This window comes from Cervus elaphus, chromosome 10, assembly GCF_910594005.1.
Source record: "Cervus elaphus chromosome 10, mCerEla1.1, whole genome shotgun sequence".
Taxonomy (NCBI): domain Eukaryota; kingdom Metazoa; phylum Chordata; class Mammalia; order Artiodactyla; family Cervidae; genus Cervus; species Cervus elaphus.
The window spans coordinates 17434049-17456559 of NC_057824.1; the positions used below are offsets into that span (position 1 = coordinate 17434049).

The 22511-nt window shown below is 54.0% G+C and overlaps 17 non-coding genes across 17 annotated transcripts; 16 read left to right on the forward strand and 1 right to left on the reverse strand.

Moving 5' to 3' along the window:
• The first annotated feature begins 294 nt into the window (after positions 1 to 294).
• Positions 295 to 366, forward strand: TRNAP-UGG. The gene has a single exon. It is a non-coding gene; the product is annotated as a tRNA-Pro (tRNA).
• A 2361-nt stretch (positions 367 to 2727) lies between these two features.
• TRNAK-CUU lies at positions 2728 to 2800 on the forward strand. The gene has a single exon. It is a non-coding gene; the product is annotated as a tRNA-Lys (tRNA).
• A 1192-nt stretch (positions 2801 to 3992) lies between these two features.
• Positions 3993 to 4064, forward strand: TRNAP-CGG. The gene has a single exon. It is a non-coding gene; the product is annotated as a tRNA-Pro (tRNA).
• Positions 4065 to 5712: 1648 nt separating this feature from the next.
• TRNAR-CCU lies at positions 5713 to 5785 on the reverse strand. The gene has a single exon. It is a non-coding gene; the product is annotated as a tRNA-Arg (tRNA).
• A 1114-nt stretch (positions 5786 to 6899) lies between these two features.
• TRNAK-CUU lies at positions 6900 to 6972 on the forward strand. The gene has a single exon. It is a non-coding gene; the product is annotated as a tRNA-Lys (tRNA).
• A 3303-nt stretch (positions 6973 to 10275) lies between these two features.
• Positions 10276 to 10347, forward strand: TRNAP-UGG. Its single transcript has one exon. It is a non-coding gene; the product is annotated as a tRNA-Pro (tRNA).
• A 767-nt stretch (positions 10348 to 11114) lies between these two features.
• On the forward strand, positions 11115 to 11186 carry TRNAP-AGG. Its single transcript has one exon. It is a non-coding gene; the product is annotated as a tRNA-Pro (tRNA).
• Positions 11187 to 11614: 428 nt separating this feature from the next.
• On the forward strand, positions 11615 to 11687 carry TRNAK-CUU. Its single transcript has one exon. It is a non-coding gene; the product is annotated as a tRNA-Lys (tRNA).
• An 824-nt stretch (positions 11688 to 12511) lies between these two features.
• Positions 12512 to 12583, forward strand: TRNAP-UGG. Its single transcript has one exon. It is a non-coding gene; the product is annotated as a tRNA-Pro (tRNA).
• A 774-nt stretch (positions 12584 to 13357) lies between these two features.
• On the forward strand, positions 13358 to 13429 carry TRNAP-AGG. The gene has a single exon. It is a non-coding gene; the product is annotated as a tRNA-Pro (tRNA).
• A 435-nt stretch (positions 13430 to 13864) lies between these two features.
• On the forward strand, positions 13865 to 13937 carry TRNAK-CUU. The gene has a single exon. It is a non-coding gene; the product is annotated as a tRNA-Lys (tRNA).
• A 1178-nt stretch (positions 13938 to 15115) lies between these two features.
• TRNAP-UGG lies at positions 15116 to 15187 on the forward strand. Its single transcript has one exon. It is a non-coding gene; the product is annotated as a tRNA-Pro (tRNA).
• A 434-nt stretch (positions 15188 to 15621) lies between these two features.
• Positions 15622 to 15694, forward strand: TRNAK-CUU. Its single transcript has one exon. It is a non-coding gene; the product is annotated as a tRNA-Lys (tRNA).
• Positions 15695 to 16415: 721 nt separating this feature from the next.
• On the forward strand, positions 16416 to 16487 carry TRNAP-UGG. The gene has a single exon. It is a non-coding gene; the product is annotated as a tRNA-Pro (tRNA).
• Positions 16488 to 17755: 1268 nt separating this feature from the next.
• On the forward strand, positions 17756 to 17827 carry TRNAP-AGG. The gene has a single exon. It is a non-coding gene; the product is annotated as a tRNA-Pro (tRNA).
• Positions 17828 to 20632: 2805 nt separating this feature from the next.
• On the forward strand, positions 20633 to 20705 carry TRNAK-CUU. Its single transcript has one exon. It is a non-coding gene; the product is annotated as a tRNA-Lys (tRNA).
• A 539-nt stretch (positions 20706 to 21244) lies between these two features.
• TRNAP-AGG lies at positions 21245 to 21316 on the forward strand. The gene has a single exon. It is a non-coding gene; the product is annotated as a tRNA-Pro (tRNA).
• The last annotated feature ends 1195 nt before the right edge of the window (positions 21317 to 22511 follow it).

The window sequence follows — 22511 nt, forward strand, 5'->3', positions numbered from 1 at the left end:
GTCTCACAGGGAACCTCCATGCAGTCCCTGAGCCTGGGCCTGGGCCAGAGGGAGGGTCCAACGGCAGTGGATCGGTGGAGAGGCGACCACCCCCACACCCGCACCCCCCGCCACAGCCGGCCTCTGGGACTCACAGTGTCGGTCTCATTTCTCTCTGGAGAGTAAGGCAGATCCTCCAGCCACAAGCCCCCCTTCCCTTGGGGAAGGGAGGATCTAGGGGACCACCTAAACTGAGTGAGGGAGAGGAGAGATGAGGAAGTGGATGACACCAAGGACAGGCAGTATGGTTATAGTGGCTTGTTGGTCTAGGGGTATGATTCTTGCTTTGGGTGCAAGAGGTCCCAGGTTCAAGTCCTGGACAAGCCCACTTGTTTAAAGCAGTTTGGTTTCAAGTTTTGTGATGCTCTATATATTTGATTCTGGAGATATATATATAGCATCTAATAAATATACTACTGTGTTTTTTAAATATATATATATATATACACTACTGTGTAGGCACCCTACCTTCTGAGATTCTGAATGGCCATGAGTGTTAGGAGGACACCATTCAACCCAGCACAGTGCATTTTTGAGAAGAATACTATTAATACTATTTTTATATTCCTTTAAAATGGAGTATGTGCTCTTGATGGGCCCTGTACAGCTTCTCCAACTTTGGAATCAGACTGAACACTGCTACTCTCAGTTCCTACTCCACCTTGATTTTCCAGCAGTGCTTGCTTTTTTTCACAGAAACCACGGGAAAACTAACTTTGCAACAACAACAACAAAATATATATATATACACACACACACACACACATATATATATATATACTATCATAAAACTTGAAACTGAACTGCCTCGAACCAGTGGTTCACATAGAATGGTGTTCGATGGATGTTGACTATTGCTGTTTCCGTCAAAACTTTAAAACATCCCTGGAAAATTAAAAATGCCATAAAGGTGCCTCCACACACAGTTTGGGGACGGCAGAAGAGTTGCCCTGAGTACAGGAGTCACCTGGTTTAGGCACAGAAGTGGCCAACATCAGAAGGAGCTCCTGCAGGTGGCCCCTTGGGCTGGGTTTGGGGTGATCGCTATGGAAGGGGCTGCCCTTTGAGCCCAGTCCCTCCCCCGCCCCAGGGGGCACTGTCTGCCTCAGCGTCACCCTGGGCCAGCAGCCCCAGGCTCCCAGCCACCTCCAACGCCCACCTGCCCGGCGGCCCTCCCTCTTGGTGCACAGACAGCCAGGCCCCGCCTGCTGGGTTCTGAAGAGAACCCTTGGGGTTGGATTCAGGAGCTCTCACATCTAAAGCAAGAAAAGCACCCTCAGGACAGAAAAGTCCCTCTGGCTGGTGGTCCTTGGTGGCTGCTGTCCCTCACAGTCTGCCATGTACCCTCATCTCTGTGGTCTGGAATGCGTCTGTGGTGCTGAAAGACCATTCATAGACCATTGACACATTTTCCTAAAAACAAAATAAACAAACAAAAAAACCCAAAACCGAAAAAAAAAAAAAAAAAAACAACCCCCAAACCAAGCTAACCATAGGGGTTCTTTTGGGATTTGAACCCAGGACCTCCCACGCCCAAAGCAAAAGTCACACCCCTAGACCAACAAGCCACCATAACCTTACTAACTGTCCTTGGTGTCAACCACTTCCTCCTCTCTCCTCTCCCTCACGCAATTCGGGTGGTCCCCCCAGATCCTCCCTCCCCTGAGGGAAGGGGACCTTGTGGCTGGAGGATCTGCCTTACTCTCCAGAGAGGAATGAGATCGACATTGTGGGTTTCAGAAGCTGGGGGGGTCACCTCTCCACCAACCCACTGCCTCTGGGCCCTCACTCTGGCCCAGCCCAGTTACAGGGACCGCATGGGGGTTCCCTGTGAGACCCAAACTCGAGACCAACTGGCCAAGTCTCACCCTACAGGAAGGGGGACTAGGGTCCAGGGCAGACCCTGGGGCTCCTGGACTGGGCTCCCAAAGCCCCCGTGTGGCTCTAGGTGCCTTTCCTTCCTTATTCCAGAAACTGGCTGGGAAGGAAGAAGGTGGCCCTGGCTGGACACTGTGTCACACCACCTGGGTACCAGGTTTCCCCTCCAGGCTTGCAGCAGGTCTCCTGGGTCATTCTGGTTCAGGCCACATGGTCTGCCCTAAAGCAGGGTGTAGGATGGGGTGGGGTGGGTGGTGTGTATCAGGGGCAGGGGTCACGGGGCCAAGATTCATCCTCAAGAGCTCTCACAGGCCCTGGGGACTCACCCCAAGACCACTGTAGATAAGAATGCCTTGTGCCACCCATCTCTAGTGAGCGTGATCCTCAGGACACTGTCCTCAGTCTGCAGGAGGGTCCCGATCTTCCTGCCCCACAGGAGGAGGGACGGTTGGGAGAAACTTGGGTTCTGATCCCATATCTGGGAAGCAAGAAGGCAATTTCATGGGGCCGCCTCCTGTGTGCGGGGTCCCAGGATCATGCATGGGGCTTCAGGAGCCCACGCACTGACCTCCCAGTGCTGCACGCGCCCACCTTGCCTCCGTCTGTCCGTCTGGGTCAGCCTCCCCTTTCCCCCGTTCCCTCGCCACCCTAGGCAAGTCTCTGCATTTCAGTCAAGGCCGTCCTGCCTTCTCACAGCCTTCAAACCTGAGGCTCCTTGGCAGTTTCTCAAGTAAACTGGAAGGGGCCAAGCTGTGCACAGCGGGGACCTATACAGGGGTGGTTCCTTCAAAGATAAAAGATGAAAGAGCCGCCCGGCTAGCTCAGTCGGTAGAGCATGAGACTCTTAATCTCAGGGTCGTGGGTTCGAGCCCCACGTTGGGCGTAGCTTTTGTTAAGCTGTGGTGAGGGAGTTCAGAGTCTTCTGTGGCAAGCAAGCATTCACAAAATCCTAGCCACACCAATCACAAGACCCTGGGACCAAATTTCAAGACCTCAACCTAGGAAAAGGAAAGGGCAACTCACTCCAGTATTCTTGCGTAGGAAACCCACGGCCCAAGGCGCCTGGCCGGCTACAGTCCAGAGTCAGAAAGAGTCCCACACGACTGAGCAGCTAAGCAACAATGACGACCTAGGGTCAGGGAGAAAGCATGGAACTTTCATAAAGAAGGAGACGGGAAAGATCTTCATTTTATGATGGTTTGATCTTTTGGAGGTACCTGCTGGCTGGGGACAGACTCCCAACCCCAGGGCCAGCTCATTCCTAGAGGGAATAAACAGTTTGCAAACCAACAAATTTCTAGTCCACACACTGAGTCATCTCTTTATATAACTTTCACACACCAGGCCAATATTTCCCCTGGCCCGAATCACCCAGGGCTTGATCACCCAGCCTCCACACCCTAAAACCCACTGAACTGTTCAAATGAGCCAGCCACTGTTGACCCCATCCTGCCTTACTTTTCCCATGGAAGGGATTTGCCCAGAACCGCAGGAGGCTCCCAAGGTGGTCGTCTCCCACCCTGCGGGGCTTTGGGGATCAGTAGCGGGGTCCGCCACCCTTCTCCCGTGCACAGGCTGGCAGCCCTGGGGCCAGGCGCATAAGGCCCAACTGTCCCCTCCTTCTGCTGATCCTCCTCCTCTGGAGGTTCTAGGGCACAGGCCCCACCTTAGCGGATCAGCGCCTGCTTGATGCCAGTCCCCTGTGCCTGCCTGCTTCTTAGCCACAGTCCATAGCCCCACGCTGTCAGCCTGAGGCTCGGGGTCCCCTGGACAGCGGGTGCTCGTCCTGTAAGATGCCCTCCCGCTCATCCAAGCCTCTGGTCCCCGCCCCCCACGCCCCCGTGTTTCTGCTGCTCTCTCTTCTAGGGCGGGGATCAATCCCCCTGTGGTCCAGGAATCAATCCTTCCTGATCCTGGCTTAGCGGACCTCTCTTTCTACCTCTGCTGGCCTGGGTTTCCTGGGTCTCCCGGCCGCAATTCCAGTGCCCCTCTGCCAGTCTACTTTGAAATAAACCCGACTCGAGCAAGGATGGGAATAGTTGTGAAGGAAGTGTTGAGAGCGACCTCTCAGGGGTGGCTCGTTGGTCTAGGGGTATGATTCTCGCTTCGGGTGCGAGAGGTCCCGGGTTCAAATCCCGGACGAGCCCATTTCCAGTTTACCCATTGTTTTAGATCAGAGAGTCCGGGAGATCTTTCCCAACTGGACATGGGTTTCTTCCGGCTGGGAAGACTCGATCCAAACAAAATAAGAGGTCTGATAACTTGTTGAAATGATACTTTAGATATATTGGTTTAGTTAAAATATACTATACTTAATTTTACCTTTTTATTACTATTTTTAAAATCTGTGGGAATTCCCTGGTGGTCCAGTGGTTAATCAAGATTCGCCGTTTTCACTGCTGGAGTCTCGGGTTGATCCCCAATAGAGTAGCTAAGATCCGACATGTTAAATAGAAATTTGATAGAAGACATTCTTCTTTTGATCCAGAATTCAAAATTCTTCCACTGCATACGTTGGCCATTGGAAGGGAGGTGTGTGTGTGTGTTTTAGTTGCTTGGTCGTGTCCAACTCTTTGCAACCCCATGGACCATAGCCTACTAGGTTTCTCCATCCATGGAATTTTCCAGGCAAGAGTACTGGAGTGGGTTGCCATTTCCTTCATATATATATATATATATCAAGGATTTACATTGTTGTAGGGCAGAAACCAACACAACATTGTTAAGCAGATATCCTCCAATCAAAAAATATATTTGCCAACTTTTGGTTTAGCTGATTGAATTTCTTACCTGGCAACTTGGAACCCCACGTATGTGTTCTACTGGACAAGATGGAAGCTGCAGCCGTTTATAATCCAACCTTGAAGGTTCTACAGTGTCACTTAGGCCCTACATTATTATATGAAGAAGTCACAGTCACAGTTCACTGAGGTTCAAGTGGGGTCAGTCCAAAGACCCCCACTCCTCATTGCAAAGTGTCGAATAATTTGTGGTCATTAAAAAAGAAAAAGAAAAAAGCTTTATTCAGACTCACAGATACTTAGAGAAAAAGCCAGTGGCTGCCAGTGGGGAGACAGAACTGGGTAAGGGGCATATGGTGTAAGGGATTAATAGGTAGAAACCATTATGTACAAAATAAGCTACAATGACATACTGTACCACACGAGGAATAAAGCCAATTTTTCTAGTAACTATGAATGAAGTATAATCTTTAAAATTGTGAATATTGTACACCTGTAACATATAGTATTGTACATCAATTATACTTCAATTTTTAAGTTTTGATATAATAGAGTGTAACACATTTAAAGTACACAATTTCATACATTTTGACCTTTGTGTACTCCCAAACCATCACCAGAGTCAAAATAATGAACAAATTCATCATCCTCAACATTTTTCTCATGGCTTTGTTATCTCTTCCTTCTACCCCTCAAACACCAGTTTGCTGAGAGTTTTTAAAATCAGGAATGGAGGTTGGACTTATCAAGTGCCTTTACTGCATGTATTGAGATGATCATATGGTCTTTTTCAGTCTATAAAGAGTACATTGAGTTTTAAATGTAAACATTCTAGATAGTTTGAAGACATATCAGAGCATTAAAGATCTTGCTCCTCTGTAACATGCCCCTTACCCCCTAGCCAGCTCCCTTCCTTCCTCACTTTTACAGGTGTAAAGAAATACCGTCCTCCAACTTTGGGGGTCCTAGAAGGTGCAGCTTTCAGGGATGTGGTCGATAACGGTTTTTGCTGACAGAAGCCACCCCAGCATACAGATGCCAAAATATAACCGATTACCCCGGGTGGGACTCGAACCCACAATCCCTGGCTTAGGAGGCCAGTGCCTTCTCCATTAGGCCACCGGGGCGTGCTCCCTAGGCGCTCACTTCCTGTCCAGGACACGCCCCTTCTACATTTCCTGCGCGAGACTTCTGTTCCAGCATTTTGCTGCGCTGGTTCCTTTGTTTAGGGCCAAGCACAGGCTTAGGATACAGGCATCCTTGGGCCGGGTCCCCTAGGGTCCCAGGGCCGCCCAAGTACCCTCGTGCCTGGTGAGGATGGAGGAGGGAGTCGGGGTGGAGGTGGGGGTAGGGGTGGAAGCCGCCCTGCGCCTGTATCGCCGAACCCCGGACCCTAGAACACCAAGCCTAACCCCACCCTCCCCTTCGGGGTATTGGCACCGAAACTTCCCCCAGGTCCCCTCTCTCCGAGCAGAGAATTCCGCCTCTGCCCTAGATTGGGGCGGGGGGGGTGCGGAGGAGGGGAGAGGGGGCGGTGTCAGGGCGACTGAGGACCAGAATGCGTCATCTTCCTTCTGGCTCTTTGGTTTAAGGGTACGGTGCTGGCCTTGGGGGCGACCGGCCCTTCACGCCAGCCTTGGGCAGGAGGGGTAAGCCAGGAAAGCTCCAGGAGGAGGGGATCCATCGCCTCTCCCCCTTTTTAGTGCCCGGCACAGGGAAGGCGGTGGCTACAGACTTTTCCTGCCAGAAGAAGTGTCCCTCACCCTCTGCTCCTCTCACCTGGAGGCTTAGGGGGACCGCGGGACCCGGATGGGACCTGTGGACTAGGACCGAGTTGGGGAAGGAGATGAGGGAGTCCAGAACCTCCGCACTCGTCCTCTGAGCCGCGCGCGGCACCTTATCCCACAACGACGCCCTTGGGGCTTGGACCCGGGACCCGATCTGGGATGATGCTAAGGAAGAAAGGAGGTCGCAGCTTCTCGCACTTCGGGCGTCCAGGCTGCGGGCTCTGCGACCCCAGACCACAAATCGCCCCCACCGGAGCAAAGGGGACCAGGTTTGTCTGCTGTCTGCTGTGGACTGGGGACCCGACTTTCCTTTGCGGACCTAGAACTTGTGCCACGAGTGGGAGACAGCAGTCCGCGATTCAGGGCCTGTAACCTTGGCGGGAGGTAGAAGATGGGGAAAAAAGGTGGGTAGGAGCAGCTGGCCAGTCACCTGGGCTCCGCCCATCCTCGCAACGCCCGGCTAGCTCAGTCGGTAGAGCATGAGACTCTTAATCTCAGGGTCGTGGGTTCGAGCCCCACGTTGGGCGGGTTTCCTATTTTGGGGGCCCCTGTCGCTTGCATAGGCTTTTCAATAACTCCGAATCCGGTTTGGAGAGATCTTCCTGAGAAAGGGCTTCCCTGGTGGCTCAGCTGGTAAAGAATCCACCTGTAATGTGGGTAGACCTGAGTTCTATTCCTGGGTTGGGAAGATCCCCTGGAGAAGGGGACAGTTTATGGCTCCAGTATTCTTGCTGGAGAATTCCAAGGACTGTATAGTCCATGGAGGGTCCCAAAGAGTCAGACAGGACTAAGCAACTTTCACTTTTCTGAGAAAACAAACACAAAGTCCTAGTCACCTTATCCTATGAGGAGGAAGAGAGAACCCTGATTTGGGGTGTGATTTTCCCCTCAGGAGACATCCTTGGCGGAGGGAGCAGGGAGGGTGTGTCTTAAACAAGAAAAGACAGAGCCAGGCCTGGAGGGGTCCCCACCCTATGGCTGGGGTGTACGTTCTGCTCCCCTGCTGACTGGGGGGTCTCCGTGCCTCAGTTATACTCTTTGTTGGCTTTGGGTGGGTCCTTAGGGCCCCTGGCCGCCTCACACCAAGTGAGACTCACATCCTACCCCTCTCTACAGGGCAGATTCAAATCCTGGACCAGCCCTTCCCTTGCCCTCAGGACACTTTTGCGGTGTGCCTGGAATGATAGACTGTGATTCCAGGTGCTTTTACTTTATGATGGAGAGCAAAGGGGTTGAGACAGGAGGGGGTAAGTAGTGACAGGGAGTCCTGGGGTTTGAGCCCTGCCCTCCTGCCTTGTCCTGGGTATCACTTTGGGACACTGGACTGATCCATATCCGTTACACACACACACATCCATACTTCCCTGCACAGACTCTGTCCCTGAACCTCAGTTTCAGGAGAACTCTAATAACCTTGTAGAGATCTAGGAAATCTCCACAGCCAAGTGGCTGGTGCTCTGGGGTTTTGAGCCTCCCTCTAGGTGTGAGTGGTCCAGGATACAAATCCCAGGCATTTCTTCTAGGGTTGGGGAAGGGCTATAGGACCAGGCTCTTCTATTCCCCATCTGGACTTCACAGATCTGGACCCACCAAGCCAGGGCTCTCAAGGGCCTCTCAAGGGCCCCATCTGTAGAGTGGGGATAATAGCAGCTCATGCCTCAAAGATTTGTTTGGGATATTAAGTTACATAATTTTTTGGTTAAACATTTAGAACAGTGTCTGAAGACTGCAGAACTAACTCTTGCCTGAGCTTCCATCCTGTCTGCCCACCCCAGGCCACCTCCCTGAGCCAGGCAACTCTGGGCTGCTGGAAGCACTGGTTTTCTCCCTGAGGCCCCTCAGAGCTCCCTGGGCCCCCTCTTGCCCCTGTACCTCACACTCTTCCACCCCACTTTGGGCAGAAACCTGGAGTCTTGTCCCAGATGGCAGCCTCTAGCTATGGTTCCTGAGAGTTCCTATCAGTGATCCGACTGGACTCAGAGTCGGTCAGGGCCCAGCAAAATATTTTGGCAAAGGAACCCATGGGTCAGGCCTACTTTCCATCGCCTTGAGGCAGGAGCTGTGTCCTCATATTCCTGGCACCACTTCAAGCTGATGCACCCACGTCCTCTGGCCTCATGGTGGGGACCGGAGTCAACACCTATGCCTCAGGCTGTGTCAAGGCCCAGAGAAAGACTGGATTCAACTCAGCACCAGGCAACATCCGGGATCTCAGGCAGCATCTGGGATCTCAGGCAACATCCGGGATCTCAGGCTGCGTCTGACTTTGGGGGTTCCGGTTGAGGGCTATGTGTGCAACTGAAAATACCCATGATCTGAAGCAGACCCTGGCATCATCCTGAGCCCAGACGTGGCTTTAACAGATAGTTGGTAACAGCGACTGGGGGGGGCCCATCCTCATTTGGGGCCGAGTGTCCGTCTACACATTGGGAGATCATCATCCCCCGCGGGTCTGCCCTGAGTTCTGTCCGTGCGGCAGGGCTTCTGGGGATCACTGAACCACCAGCCAACCAACCATCCATCTGTCAGTGCCGAGCCTCACCCCAACCCCGCACAGCTCCTCCCCTGCCTGAGAACACCACAGATTCTAGGCAGTCTAGACACTCAGAATGCCCGGAGAGGACTCCATGTCCCCGCTGACCCCGAGCCTGCCCCCTCCTCTCATTTGGAGTGGTCCATAGACAGTCACGTTCAGAAATTTGGTGGCAGGTAGCAAAGTGCAGCTGCCCGGCTAGCTTAATCTCAGGGTTGTCATGGGTTTGAGTCCCACGTTGGGCGATTTTTTCGTTGCCTTTTTTTTTTTTTTTTTTTGCTGTCTATTGTGGATTCCTGTCCCACGTGAGCTAGTTTTCTACTCCCAGCTGTCCACTCCCGACTAAAAAGTGCCCTGTTAGAGGCTCAGTGAGCGGAAACACATAAATTCCTGATCACCATAGGCAGCTATGCTGGGTCCTGCCCTCAATGTCATCCTCTCCTTTGAGCGTTTGGGCCTCTCCTAGGGGCTTGTAGACTCCCATTTGTGGAAGGCGAGGGGAGTAGGAAGCTCAGGACAAAGCCAGAACCAATGCCTGTTAAGGGTGACAAGCCCCCAAAATTAAAAAGTGTGAAGACCTAGGCTGCTCCGGGATTTTGACCTTTTTCTCCTAATGGAGACTCCTAGTGGCTCAGCTGGTAAAGAATCCGCCTGCTATGCAGGAGACCTTGGTTCGTCTCCCTGGGTTGGGAAGATCCCTTGGAGAAGGGAATGGCTTATGGATCCAGTATTCTGGCCTGGAGAATTCCACGGATTGTATAGTCCATGGGGGTCACAAAGAGTCGGACACATCTGAGAGACTTTCACTCACCCCTGGGCCAGTGAACCTTCCCAGGGAACCTCCTCCTCCTCCTCCTCTTGCTCAGAGATAGTGCTCTGTTTGGGGGAGAATTTGGTTCAGGTGTCATCAAATAGAGGGATAAAGGGTTGTTCCGGTAGTTTCAGAGTCTGCTTTGCCTCAGGCCCAGGCACCCCCAATAGGTCCTGGAGAGAGCCGCCTGTGGGCGAGGTGTAGGGCTGGAGTCAACGGCAGCCACTTGAGGCCAGGTGGGTGGGTGGCTTCAGGGACCTCCCAAGAATGGAGAGCTACAGCTTCCCAGTCTCCCTCCATCTCCCACAGCAGGAGGAGCCAATGAACTAACCCTCCGTCTGAGGCCGGAGTTCGGCTGCGAACCCGCGACCTCGCGAACCCACAGAGCCGGTTTCGCAGGTGCGGACGCTGACAACTGAGCTACAGCGGCGAGCTTCCCGGGAGTCACCTGCAGAGGGACGGGGGGAGGGGTAGGAGGTGTGTGTCGGCTCGTTGGTCTAGGGGTATGATTCTCGCTTTGGGTGCGAGAGGTCCCGGGTTCAAATCCCGGACGAGCCCGTTCTTTTTCTTTAAGAGGAGGACTGAAGACCGACCTGGTGGAAGTGTCGGGGAGACGCAAGTCGCGCCTAGGGCATCTGAGGTCAGGACTGCTGCTGTCCGGCCGGATCAGCCAGTAAAACAAAGCGACTCTCACAGTCAGCCTCGGGGGTTGGGGGCTACACGTCCGAAACGCACTATCTTGATTTTGATCTGCGGGGGCGGGAGCGGGGAGCCGAGCCAGGAGAAGCGAGAGCAGCGCCGGAGGCCGAGGCGGAGGCGGTGTCCCCTCCGTGCACTCCGCCGGCCACGGGGCCACGTCTTGGGGGTTTGGTCGCCCCCAAAGCGAGCGTCCCAGAGATCGCGGCTCCGGGACCCTCCGCGCCCCCGCCCTCTCTCGAGCGCTCCCCACCTGCCCGCTCGCCCCGGAGTCCCTCGCCGGCTTCGTCCGGCGGGTCCCCTGCGCTCGCGGCTGCGAGGAGGTCTGCGAAGTGACCGATGAGCGGCGCGGGGACAGAGGCCGGCCGCCCTTCCTGGTCTGGGGCTCTCTGTCGTCCGAGGGCGGAGGGGAGGCGGCGCGGACCCCGGACTGTCGGAGCACAGGGGCTTCTGTCCGTTTTGCTGCCCGGGAGCGCTGGGTTTTCTCCGCGCGCATCATTCCTGGAACCCCGCACTTCTCCGTAGGTCTGAAATTGGGGTCTCCCTTCTGCACCACCTCACTGGCGTCGCCGGTCCAGCTCCAAGACACCGCGGCATCAGAGAGGAGAGCCAAAAACCCTAGTGTGTGCGGCTCGTTGGTCTAGGGGTATGATTCTCGCTTAGGGTGCGAGAGGTCCCGGGTTCAAATCCCGGACGAGCCCTGTTTTTCTTCCCCACTTGCGAGTCTAAGGGCCCACTCTGTGCCTCCCCTTGTCGTCCTTTAAAAATTTTCATTGTGGCCCAGTAGCCAAATTGTCTCCACGAGAACCCTAACGAGCTACATTTTCAGTCGGAGTTGCAGGCACGGAAGACTGCGAGGTGTTCCCTTCCTCTGAATGGACAGCCGGTTGCATTGTTCGCCGGTTGCAGGTCTCTGAACCGTCAAGCCTGGGCCCCACAGTCCCAGGTCAGGAGGCCAGGATATCCGCGTGCGGAAAGGTGATGGCGCTGCTGGCGTTTGCGTCCGGAGTCCAGCCCCGCCTCAAATCCCCATGTCCCCGTTGACCCCGGGACTTGCTCCATCCTGTCATTTGGGGCTGTCCACAGCCGTCAAGTTCCGACACCTGTCCGCAAACACCTCCGTGCAGCCGCCCGGCTAGCTCAGTCGGTAGAGCATGAGACTCTTAATCTCAGGGTCGTGGGTTCGAGCCCCACGTTGGGCGTGGTTTTTGCTGCCTATTGTGGATTCTTGCCTCACGTGGGTTGGTCTTCTGCTCCCAGCTGTCCATTCCCGATTAAAAAGTGCCCTGTTGGAGGCACAGGGTGCAGACACACACAGATTCCTGCTCACCGTAGGAAGCCAGACTGGGTCCTACCCTCGGAGTTGTCTGGTCTTTGTAGCAGATGGGCCTCTATTCGGGATAGCTAGACTCCCATTTCTGGAAGGTCAAGGGAGTAAGCAGGTCAGGACAAAGCAAGAACCAACGCCCTTTTAAGGGTCACAAGGGTTTTCCTCCTCAGGGAACACTGGTCCTAATCAAAATACAAGAAAGTGTAAAAACCTGAGCCCCTGCTCCTTCTCCTGGACCAGGGAGCCATGGCTGGAAACCGCCTCCCCCTCCTCCTCTCGCTCAGACACGCTGCTCCGTTGGGACAGAATTGGATTCAGAAATCTAGGGTTCTTCCAGAATCTGTTTTCCTCACTTCCTCAGGAGGCCCAGGCACCCCCGTATCCCCGCCCCCCACCCCATCGGTCCCCGTGTGAGGCCGACTGCAGGAGAGGTGTTCTGGGCGGCGACTCTCCTGCCTTCATTTGAGGCCAAAACTGAGCAGAGCTGCAGCTGCGGGGTCTCCCTCCAGCTCCGGCCGCAAGAGGAGCGGATAATCCAATCGTCTGTCTGCAACCGGAATTCGGCTGCGAACCCTCGACCTCGCGAACGCCCAAGAGCCTGTTGCGCAGGTGCGCACGCTGACAACTGAGCTACAGCGGCAAGCTTCCCAGGAGTCACCTGCAGAGGGACGGGGGGAGGGGTAGGAGGTGTGTGTCGGCTCGTTGGTCTAGGGGTATGATTCTCGCTTTGGGTGCGAGAGGTCCCGGGTTCAAATCCCGGACGAGCCCGTTCTTTTTCTTTAAGAGGAGGACTGAAGACCGACCTGGTGGAAGCGTCAAGGAGACGCAAGGCTCGCCTTAGGCCATCTGAGGCCAGGACCGCTGCTGTCCGGCCGGATCAGTCGGTAGAAAAAAACGACTCTCACAGTCAGCCTCGGGGGTTGGGGGCCCCACGTCCGAAACGCGCCTTCTAGGTTTTGATATGCGATCTGCGAGGGCGGGAGCGGGGAGCCGAGCCGGGAGAAGCGCGAGCAGCGCCGGAGGCCGAGGCGGAGGCGGTGTCCCCTCCGTGCACTCCGCCGGCCACGGGGCCACGTCTTGGGGGTCTGTCGCCCCCAAAGCGAGCGTCCCAGAGATCGCGGCTCCGGGACCCTCCGCGCCCCCGCCCGCTCTCGAGCGCTCCCCACCTGCCCGCGCACCCCGGAGTCCCTCGCCGGCTTTGTCCAGCGGGTCTCCTGCGCTCGCGGCTGCGAGGAGGTCTGCGAAGTGACGGATGAGCGGCGCGGGGACAGAGGCCGGCCGCCCTTCCTGGTCTGGGGCTCTCTGTCGTCCGAGGGCGGAGGGGAGGCGACGCGGACCCCGGACTGTCGGAGCACAGGGGCTTCTGTACGTTTTGCTGCCCGGGAGCGCTGGGTTTTCTCCGCGCGCATCATTCCTGGAACCCCGCAGTTCCCCGTAGGTCTGAAATTGGGGTCTCCCTTCTGCACCACCTCACTGGCGTCGCCGGTCCAGCTCCAAGACACCGCGGCATCAGAGAGGAGAGCCAAAAACCCTAGTGTGTGCGGCTCGTTGGTCTAGGGGTATGATTCTCGCTTAGGGTGCGAGAGGTCCCGGGTTCAAATCCCGGACGAGCCCTGTTTTTCTTCCCCACTTGCGAGTCTAAGGGCCCACTCTGTGCCTCCCCTTGTCGTCCTTTAAAAATTTTCATTGTGGCCCAGTAGCCAAATTGTCTCCACGAGAACCCTAACGAGCTACATTTTCAGTCGGAGTTGCAGGCACGGAAGACTGCGAGGTGTTCCCTTCCTCTGAATGGACAGCCGGTTGCATTGTTCGCCGGTTGCAGGTCTCTGAACCGTCAAGCCTGGGCCCCACAGTCCCAGGTCAGGAGGCCAGGATGTCCGCTTGCCTAGAGGTGATGGCGCTGCTGGCGTTTGCGTCCGGAGTCCAGCCCCGCCTCAAATCCAGTCACTCCATGTCCCCGTTGACCCCGGGACTTGCTCCATCCTGTCATTTGGGGCGGTCCACAGCTGTCAAATTCCAATACCTGTCCGCAGATCGCTCCATGCAGCCGCCCGGCTAGCTCAGTCGGTAGAGCATGAGACTCTTAATCTCAGGGTCGTGGGTTCGAGCCCCACGTTGGGCGGTGCTTTTGCAGCCTATTGTGGATTCCAATCCACTTGGGTTTGTCTTCTGCTCCCAGCTGTCCATTCCCAGCTAAAAAGTCCCCTGTTGGAGACACAAATTCCGGCTCACTATTGATGTTTTCAAAATATGTTGTTGGAGAAGACTCTTGAGAGTCCCTTGCACAACGAGTTCAAACCAGTCCATCCTAAAGGAAATCAAACCTGAATATTCATTGAAAGGACTGATGCTGAAGCTCTAATACTTTGGCCACCTGATGCCAAGAGGCAACTCATTGGAAAAGACTCTGATGTTGGGAAAGATTGAGGGCAGGAGGAGAAGGGGGTGGCAGAGGATGATGGTTAGATGGCATCCTTGACTCCATTACCATGAGTTTGAGCAAACTCTGGGAGTTGGTGATGGACAGGGAGGCCTGGTGTGCTGAAGTCTATGGGGTCGCAATGAGTCAGACACGACTGATTGAACAACAGTGGAAACCACGCTGGGTCCTGCCCTCCTCGTTGTCCACTTGTCTGCTTCTTGTAGCGGTTGGGTCTCTCACCGGGGCTTGTAGACTCCTGTTCCTGGAAGGTCAAGGAAGTAAGTAGGTCAGGACAAGTAAAGAATCAACGTCCTTTAAGGGTCACAAGGGTTTTCCTCCTCAGGGCACACTGGTCCCAATTAAAATACAAGAAAGTGTAAAAACCTGAGCATGTCCTCCTTCTCCAGGCATCAAATGGAGACTCCTTCCCCTGGACCAGGGAGCCATCGTCGGAAACCGCCCCCTCCTCCTCACGCTCAGACACGGTGCTCTGTTGGGGCAGATTTGGATTCAGGTGTCGATCAAGTAGAGGAATATACGGTTCTTCCACAATCTGTTTTGCCTGTTTCCCTCACTCAGGCCCAGGTACCCCCGGGTCGGTTACTAGGTGAGGCCTCTTGCCGGCGAGGTGTTCTGGGCGCGGAGTCTCCTGCCTCCATTTGAGGCCAGAACTGAGCAGAGCTGCAGTTGCGGGGTCTCCTCCAGTTCCCGCCCCACGAGGAGCAGATAATCCAACCGTCCCTCTGAAACTGGACTGCAGCTACGAACCTGTGACCTGGGGTTTGCAAGTGAGGACATGGACAACTGAACTTTGGCAGCGAGCTTCACCGGAATCACCTGCGGAAGAACCGGGGGAGGAGAGGAAAAGAGTTACGCGTGGCTCGTTGGTCTAGGGGTATGATTCTCGCTTTGGGTGCGAGAGGTCCCGGGTTCAAATCCCGGACGAGCCCTGCTTTTCTTCCCCAGTTGGGGGTCTCAGGGCCCACTCTGCGTCTCCCACTGTCGTTTTAAAATTTTCATTGAGACCCAGTAGCCAAAGTGTCTCCCTGAGTCTCCTAACAAGCTACTTTGTCAATCTGTGCTGGAGGAACGAAAACGCAAGACAGAGATGTTCCCTTCCTCCGCAACTGGAGGAGCCTGTTCTTCGCCGGTGGCAGGTCTCGGAACCGTCAAGCCTGGATCCGACGGTCCTCGGTCAGGAGGCCAAAGCATCGGCGTGGGAAGAGGCGACGCGCTGCTGGCGTTTGCAGCCTGAGCCCACCCCCACCTCAAATCCAGGCACTCCACTTACCCACTGACCCTGGTACCTGCTCCATCCTGTCGTTTGGGGCGGTCCACAGCCCGTCAACTTCGGAAACCTGGCCACAGTCGTCTGCTCCCAGCCGCCCGGCTAGCTCAGTCGGTAGAGCATGAGACTCTTAATCTCAGGGTCGTGGGTTCGAGCCCCACGCTGGGCGTGGTTTTTTTGCTGCCTGTTGTGGATTCCAGTGCCACGTGTGTTGGTTTTCTGCTCCCAGCTGTCCATTCCCGACTAAAAAGTGCCCTGTTGGAGGCACAGGGTGCAGACACACACAGATTCCTGCTCACCGTGGGAAAACACGCTGAGCCCTGCCCTCGCGCTGTCTGCTCCTTGTAAGGGTTGGGCCTCTCATGGGGACTTCTAGACTCCCGTTTCTGGAAGGCCAGGAGAGTAAGTTCAGGACAAGTCAAGAACCAGCACCCTTAAAGGTAAGACTGACAAGTCCCCAAAGGTGTGAAGACCTAGGCTGCTCTGGGAATTTGACCCTCTTGCACCTAATGAAGACTCCTACCCCTGGACGGAGCAGTCCTGCAGAACCTCCTCCTCTTGCCTCAGAGACTGCTCTGTTGGGAGAGAAATTTGGTTCAGGTGTCGATTAAGTAGAGGGATATAGGGTTGGTTGGTAGTTCCAGAGCCTGTTTTGCCTCAGGCCGAGGCACACCTGAGCAAAGCTGCAGCTGGGGGAGGGGGGGTTGTCTCCCTCCAGTTCCCTCCGCACGAGGAGCAGATAATCGAAAGGTCCCTCTGAAACCGGACTGCGGCCGCGAACCCGGGACCTGGCGATCCCACAGAACCCACGCTGACAACTGAGCTATAACAGCGAACTTCACTGGAGTCACCTGCAGAAGGACTGGAGACCAGGGAAGGAGTGATGTAGTGGCTCGTTGGTCTAGGGGTATGATTCTCGCTTTGGGTGCGAGAGGTCCCGGGTTCAAATCCCGGACGAGCCCGTCCCTTTTCTTTAAGCGGAGGACTGAGGTTTGGTCTGGTGGAAGCGTCGGGGAGACACAGACTAGACAGCGTCCTCAGAGAGCGGGACCCGCGGTAACTGCTCCTGCAAGCAGAGTAAAGGAAAGTGGCTCGAAGGATGCCCTAGGGCTCCAGGTGTCTGACGATTCGGGAGGATCACTGCTCCAGCCCCCGATTAGCCCTACTGTAACTTAAACTTGCATTTTAGTGGCGGGGAGGCGGGTAGAGAGAAAGAGACTCCTGGGCTTCCCTGGGCACAACTTCACTCTTGGGTCGGGGGGTCTCATCCCCGGGACTTTCCCTGATGAGAGAGCGAAGAAATGGGGCCAAGTATCCGGAGCGGTTGGGGAGTGGCTGGACGTCGAAGGACGACATACCGACTGCAGACTCTGCCCCGACCTGACCCCCGACTCCTGGACGTGGGCTCCCACTGCTCCGAGGGCGGCCTCCTCCTACTCCCAAGCCCGACCGCAGGGCCCGCCTCCTCCCCCGGCTGGACTGGGAGGGGCATCGTGACCCGCCCTGGTGCACGGTCTGGTTGGTGGGCTAACCCGCCCCCTCTAGGGACCACCCCCAGGTCAGGCCATCCTAGGGCATCTGAGGCCGGGACCTTTGCTGGATCAGTCGGTAGAACAAAGCGACTCTCACAGTCAACCTCGTGGGTTGGGGGCCCCGCGTGGGAAACGCGCTGTCTCGGTTTTGACCTGCGGGGGCGGGAGCGGGGAGCTGAGCCGGAGAAGCGCGAGCAGCGCGGGAGGCCGAGGCGGAGGCGGTGTCCCCTCCGTGCACTCCGCCGGCGTTTGCTGAGCGACCACCGGGGTCCACGTCTTGGGGGTTCGGTCGCCCCCAAAGCGAGCGTCCCAGAGATCGCAGCTCCGGGACCCTCCGCGCCCCCGCCCGCTCTCGAGCGCTCCCGCGCGCCCCGGAGCTCCTCCCCGGCTTTGTCCGGCGGGTCCCCTGCGCTCGCGGCTGCGAGGAGGCCTGCGAAGTGACCGATGAGCTGCGCGGGGACAGAGGCCGGCCGCCCTTCCTGGTCCGGGGCTCTCTGTCATCCGAGGGCGGAGGGGAGGCGACGCGGGGACCCGAATTGGGGGAGCGCTCAGTTGTCTCCGCGACCGTCAGTCCTGGGTCCCTACACTTCCCAGTGGGCTTGAAATTGGAGTCTCCATTCCTCGTCAGTTCCCTGGCATGGCTGGTCCAGCCGCGATCCCACCGGTGGAAGAGGAGATCCAAAACCCGGAAGCAACGTGGCTCGTTGGTCTAGGGGTATGATTCTCGCTTAGGGTGCGAGAGGTCCCGGGTTCAAATCCCGGACGAGCCCTGTTTTTCCTCCCCAGTTGCGGGTCTCAGGATCCACTCTGTGCTTCCCCTTGTCATTTTAAAACTTTTTTTGAGGCCCGGTAGCCAAAGTGTCTCCACGAGTCTGGCAACAAGCTACTTTGTTAGTTCAAGCTCCGGGCAGGGAAGACCGGAGAGGTGTTTCCTTCCTCTGTGCATCAGGAGCCAGTTCTTCCTCGGTTGGAGGCCTCTGAACCGTCAAGCCTGGGCCCCACAGTCCCTGGTCAGGAGGGCAGGGCATCCACTTGGGGAGAGGCAATGGGCTGTAGGCATTCGCATCACTCCAAATGCAGTCACTCTACCTGGTGTGAACTCATGCGTCTTCCCTCCTTCCCCGCCGGAAGTCAGCAGGAGTCCCGGGATCTCGGGCACCGCTGGGTACCCAAGGTCCTGGGGCCCAGCGCCTGACAGGAGCCAAATCCCCTCTGCCCTGTTCTGCGGAGGCCGCCTTTGAGGCGCAAGAGGTGGGCACCAGGACCCCCACCCCGCTGTGGGGTCTCAGGTGCTTGCCAGGATGTCTTCAGCATGTGCTGGAAAGAGTGCCATGGGATGCCACAATGAAAAATAACAAGGAAACTGGGCATCATGAGCAACAACCAGTGAACAATAGATATGAAAATAAAGTTGGAAAGATACTAAGATTATCAGATACGGATTATAACACAACTATCCTTACTATGTACAAAGACATGAATGACAAAAATGAAAATATATTTGAGAACAGAAGCTATGTAAAATGCTCTAGAAGAATGAAACAGGACTATATTTGTCTAAAAATACACAAAAAGTGAAACAAATCTCAATAGATGTATGCAATGGTTTAGAAAGATGAAAGAAATGGTAAACTAAAAATACGTCAAAACAAATAATATAAAATAAAAAAACCTAAAATATCCTAATATGATTACAAATTAAACAATACACTTCTAGAAGTTATATGAGTTAAGGAAGAAATTACAGTGGGATTTAAAATACTTTGAAATAAATGATGATGAAAAATACTACATACCAAAATCTTTAAGACACAGCTAAAGCAATAGTTAGAGGAAAATTGATAGCCTTAGATGTGTATAAAAAAGAAGACAAGCTGAAAGCTAATGACAAGAAGTTAGAAAAAGTACAGCAAAAAAGAAACCCAGATAAATTCAAACAAGGGGAGAAATGATTAAGAGCTGAAAATAATGATGTTGATGGAGAAGGAAATGGCAACCCACTCTAGTACTCTTGCCTGGAAAAGTCCATGGACAGAGGAGCCTGGCGGGCTGCAGCCCATGGAGTTACATGACTGAGCATGTGTGCATGAGGATGGAGGGAGACGGTTGGTAGCAATAAACTGGTAGAACTAAAAAAAAAAAAGAAAAGAAAATAATTATGTTAAAAACAAGCATACAATAGAGATTAATGACAAAAAGTTAATGCTATTGATGAACTCTGCAAAAACTGTTTAAGAAATAATGACAGAAGACACACATAACCCTTGTCAGAGAATGACTTTACAGTTATTGGATAAATTAAGAAGATAATAGCCATTAAAAAAAAAGAATTCATTTGAATCAGTTCTAATGAGATGGATGAAACTGGAGCCCATTATACAGAGTGAAGTAAGCCAGAAAGATAAACACCGATACAGTATACTAACGCATATATATGGAATTTAAAAAGATGGTAACACTAACCCTATATGCAAAACAGAAAAAGAGAAACAGATGTACAGAACAGACTTTTGGACTCTGTGGAAGAAGGTGAGGGTGGGATGTTCTGAGAGAATAACATTGAAACAAGTATACTATCAAGGGTGAAACAGATCACCAGCCCAGGTTGGATGCATGAGATAAGTGCTCAGGGCTGGTGCACTGGGAAGACCCAGAGGGATGGGATGGGGAGGGAGGCGGGAGGGGGGATCAGGATGGGGAACACATGTAAATCCATGGCTGATTCATGTCAATGTATGGCAAAAACCACTACAATATTGTAAAGTAATTAGCCTCCAACTAATAAAAATAAATGAAAAAAAGAAGATAATAAAAGTATATCCTAAATAACTTTGTGAAAGCTGTTAGTACCCATAACTTGCCCAAATTATCTACAAAATACCGTAGCAAATTTCAAGTTTGTGGTGAAACCTTGAAAATATTCTATTTGAGGTTAGAAATGCAACAAGGATGCTGACACTCTCTATTTCTGTTGAACATTTTATCAGAGACAGTGAGTCACCCCATACATTGCTGGTGGAAATGTAAAATTGTACACTCATGCTGGAAAACCCTGCGGCATTTTCTTTAAAGACTAAACTTACAGCCACCATATGACCCAGCAATTTGGGTATTTATCTCAGAAAAATGAAGGCTTCTGTTTACACAAAAATCTGTACACAAGTCTATGGTTGTTTTATTTGAAACAGCCAAGAAACTGGAAATAACCCAGATGTCCCCAGGGGTCAATTGTGCATGTTGCCCTAGGTTTGTGCTGCTCTCTCCGCGCGACTTCGCCCAGCTGCTCCTCCCTAAGCCCAGGGTCAGGTGGGCTGGGTGGGCACAGGGGCCAGGCTGGGTTCCCCAGCTACGGGGTGGTGAGGGAAGCCCTGGACTAGAGGAACTGTTGTCCTAGAAGGGGCCGTAGGTGGAGAGTGGAGCTTGCAGCGGGGACTCCCTGTTAGGACCAGGAACCTTTGGCTACTGACCCCCCACCCCACCCCGGTGTCCACATCTAAGTCACTACCTGTCACCTAGGTCCCATCATCTTCATATTACCCCATCAATATAAGCAAGGATAGGGTTCCCTTATGGTTGCCCGGCTAGCTCAGTCGGTAGAGCATGAGACTCTTAATCTCAGGGTCGTGGGTTCGAGCCCCACGTTGGGCGTTACCTTTTCTTGGTTTGGACCTTTTGGAGTCTGGAGAAGCAGACGAGCATCAGTGAGCATCAGATGGATACCAGGAAACTACACCTGCGGGAGCGCTTTTCCCAAGCAAGGCGATCCTGTGACCTGCCATCAAAGGGCACTCAACTGCCCAGCTGGACCCACAGCTCCTTGCTGGCTTTACCCCAGGTCCTCCTCAAGCATGTTCCTGGCTGCACAAAGTGTCAGCAAAGTGACCTAAAGGCCAAGCCGGGATGCTAGGAGAGCCCGCCTTTCCTGGCGTTGGGCTCACTGTAATCTGAGCACAGGGACAGCCAGACTTGGTTGGGAGGGGGGGTGCGGTAGGCTGCAGGGGCTGCTTCCCAACTTGCCAGCACTGGGAGCTCTGGGGTCCTCCCCTTGCCCACTAATCTATGAGCTCAACACTTTCCCATGGCTCTGAAATTGGAGTCTCCTCCCCACGCCACCTCACTGGTCTCCCAAATTCCATATCCGCGATGCCACGGAGTCACAGAAGAGACCCAGAGGGTATAATTTGTGTGGCTCGTTGGTCTAGGGGTATGATTCTCGCTTAGGGTGCGAGAGGTCCCGGGTTCAAATCCCGGACGAGCCCATTTATTTCCCCTTTTACATGACAACAGCTCTTCTCTAGAGATTTGAGAACTACCCCCAAGTCCCCAGATCTTGTACTTCAAAGCTCCACACTTCCAGAGAATTAGAGGAAACATTTAAAAGCTTCAAGCTGTTTCCAGGTACTTTGAAACTTTTAGTAGGAGTCTTGGGGATTCAGGGGTGTGGACATCATAGTGTAGGGCAATGCCTGCAGGGATTTGGTCAGGTTAAGGCCGGCAGGGGAGAAAATCTGGAACAGTCTCCCCAGATCACCTACCTTTTAGGCTTCAAGTCCAGCAATTAATTACCCCATTGAGACTCAAACATCCCTGCCAAGTGTCCCGTACTGTATCGGGCCTGACTCTGGCACCCAAGGCCCTCCTCCTCTTTCTTGATTCCCTTCTCTTCCTCCTTCTCTCCATCTCCTGTCACCCCTCACCTGGGCACTCCCAGGTCTGCCCTGGTTCCGCAGCCCCAGGTCAGGGAACGGTTCCGGGAGCCCGGGTTGGGCACGGGTCCATGCTGTCGGGATGGGGGTCCTGTCCCTGGCTCTTGACCTCAGGCTGTGTTGGGCCCCATTTTTGGTGGCTGGGGGTCCAGGTGGAGTTTGAGTTCGACCCTTAAGGAGTTCCAAATCCAGAGAGCTGCTTTCAGTAAAACACAGAGATTCTCCACCTCCAGGGTCAACCACATGCCAGGATCACCACAGACGGAGACCAGGGCCCCCCCTCAGGCCAAATCTCCTCTTTTTCCAGAGTCCGTTGCAGAACTCCAAGGCTGATTTGACTGTTGGATTTGATTTCCTGGAGGGAGTGGGGGAACCATCTCTCTCCAAATTCGTGAAAAACAAACAAACAAAAACACTTTAACTTATTGGTTTAAAAATGATAAATAGTTTTAAAGAAGTTATAAAGAAAAACACTCTGGCAGAGTCGAGGTTTCTAGTAACACAAATGGGTTTTGGAGACCAACCCTCTTTCTAAAAACAAAGGAAAATGTTGGATATAAAAAACAAACAAACCTCAAAGCAGTGAAGAGGTTGCTTTTGGAAAAGTCAAGAAATTCCGGGCCCAATTTAAACGGATGTGGCAAACCAGAGGGATGATGGAGGCCCGAAGTTGCCGTGGAACCACGGACACCTGCCCATCTCGGCAAACGTGACCGCCTTGGGTTCCGCGAGACCAAGGCAGACCAAG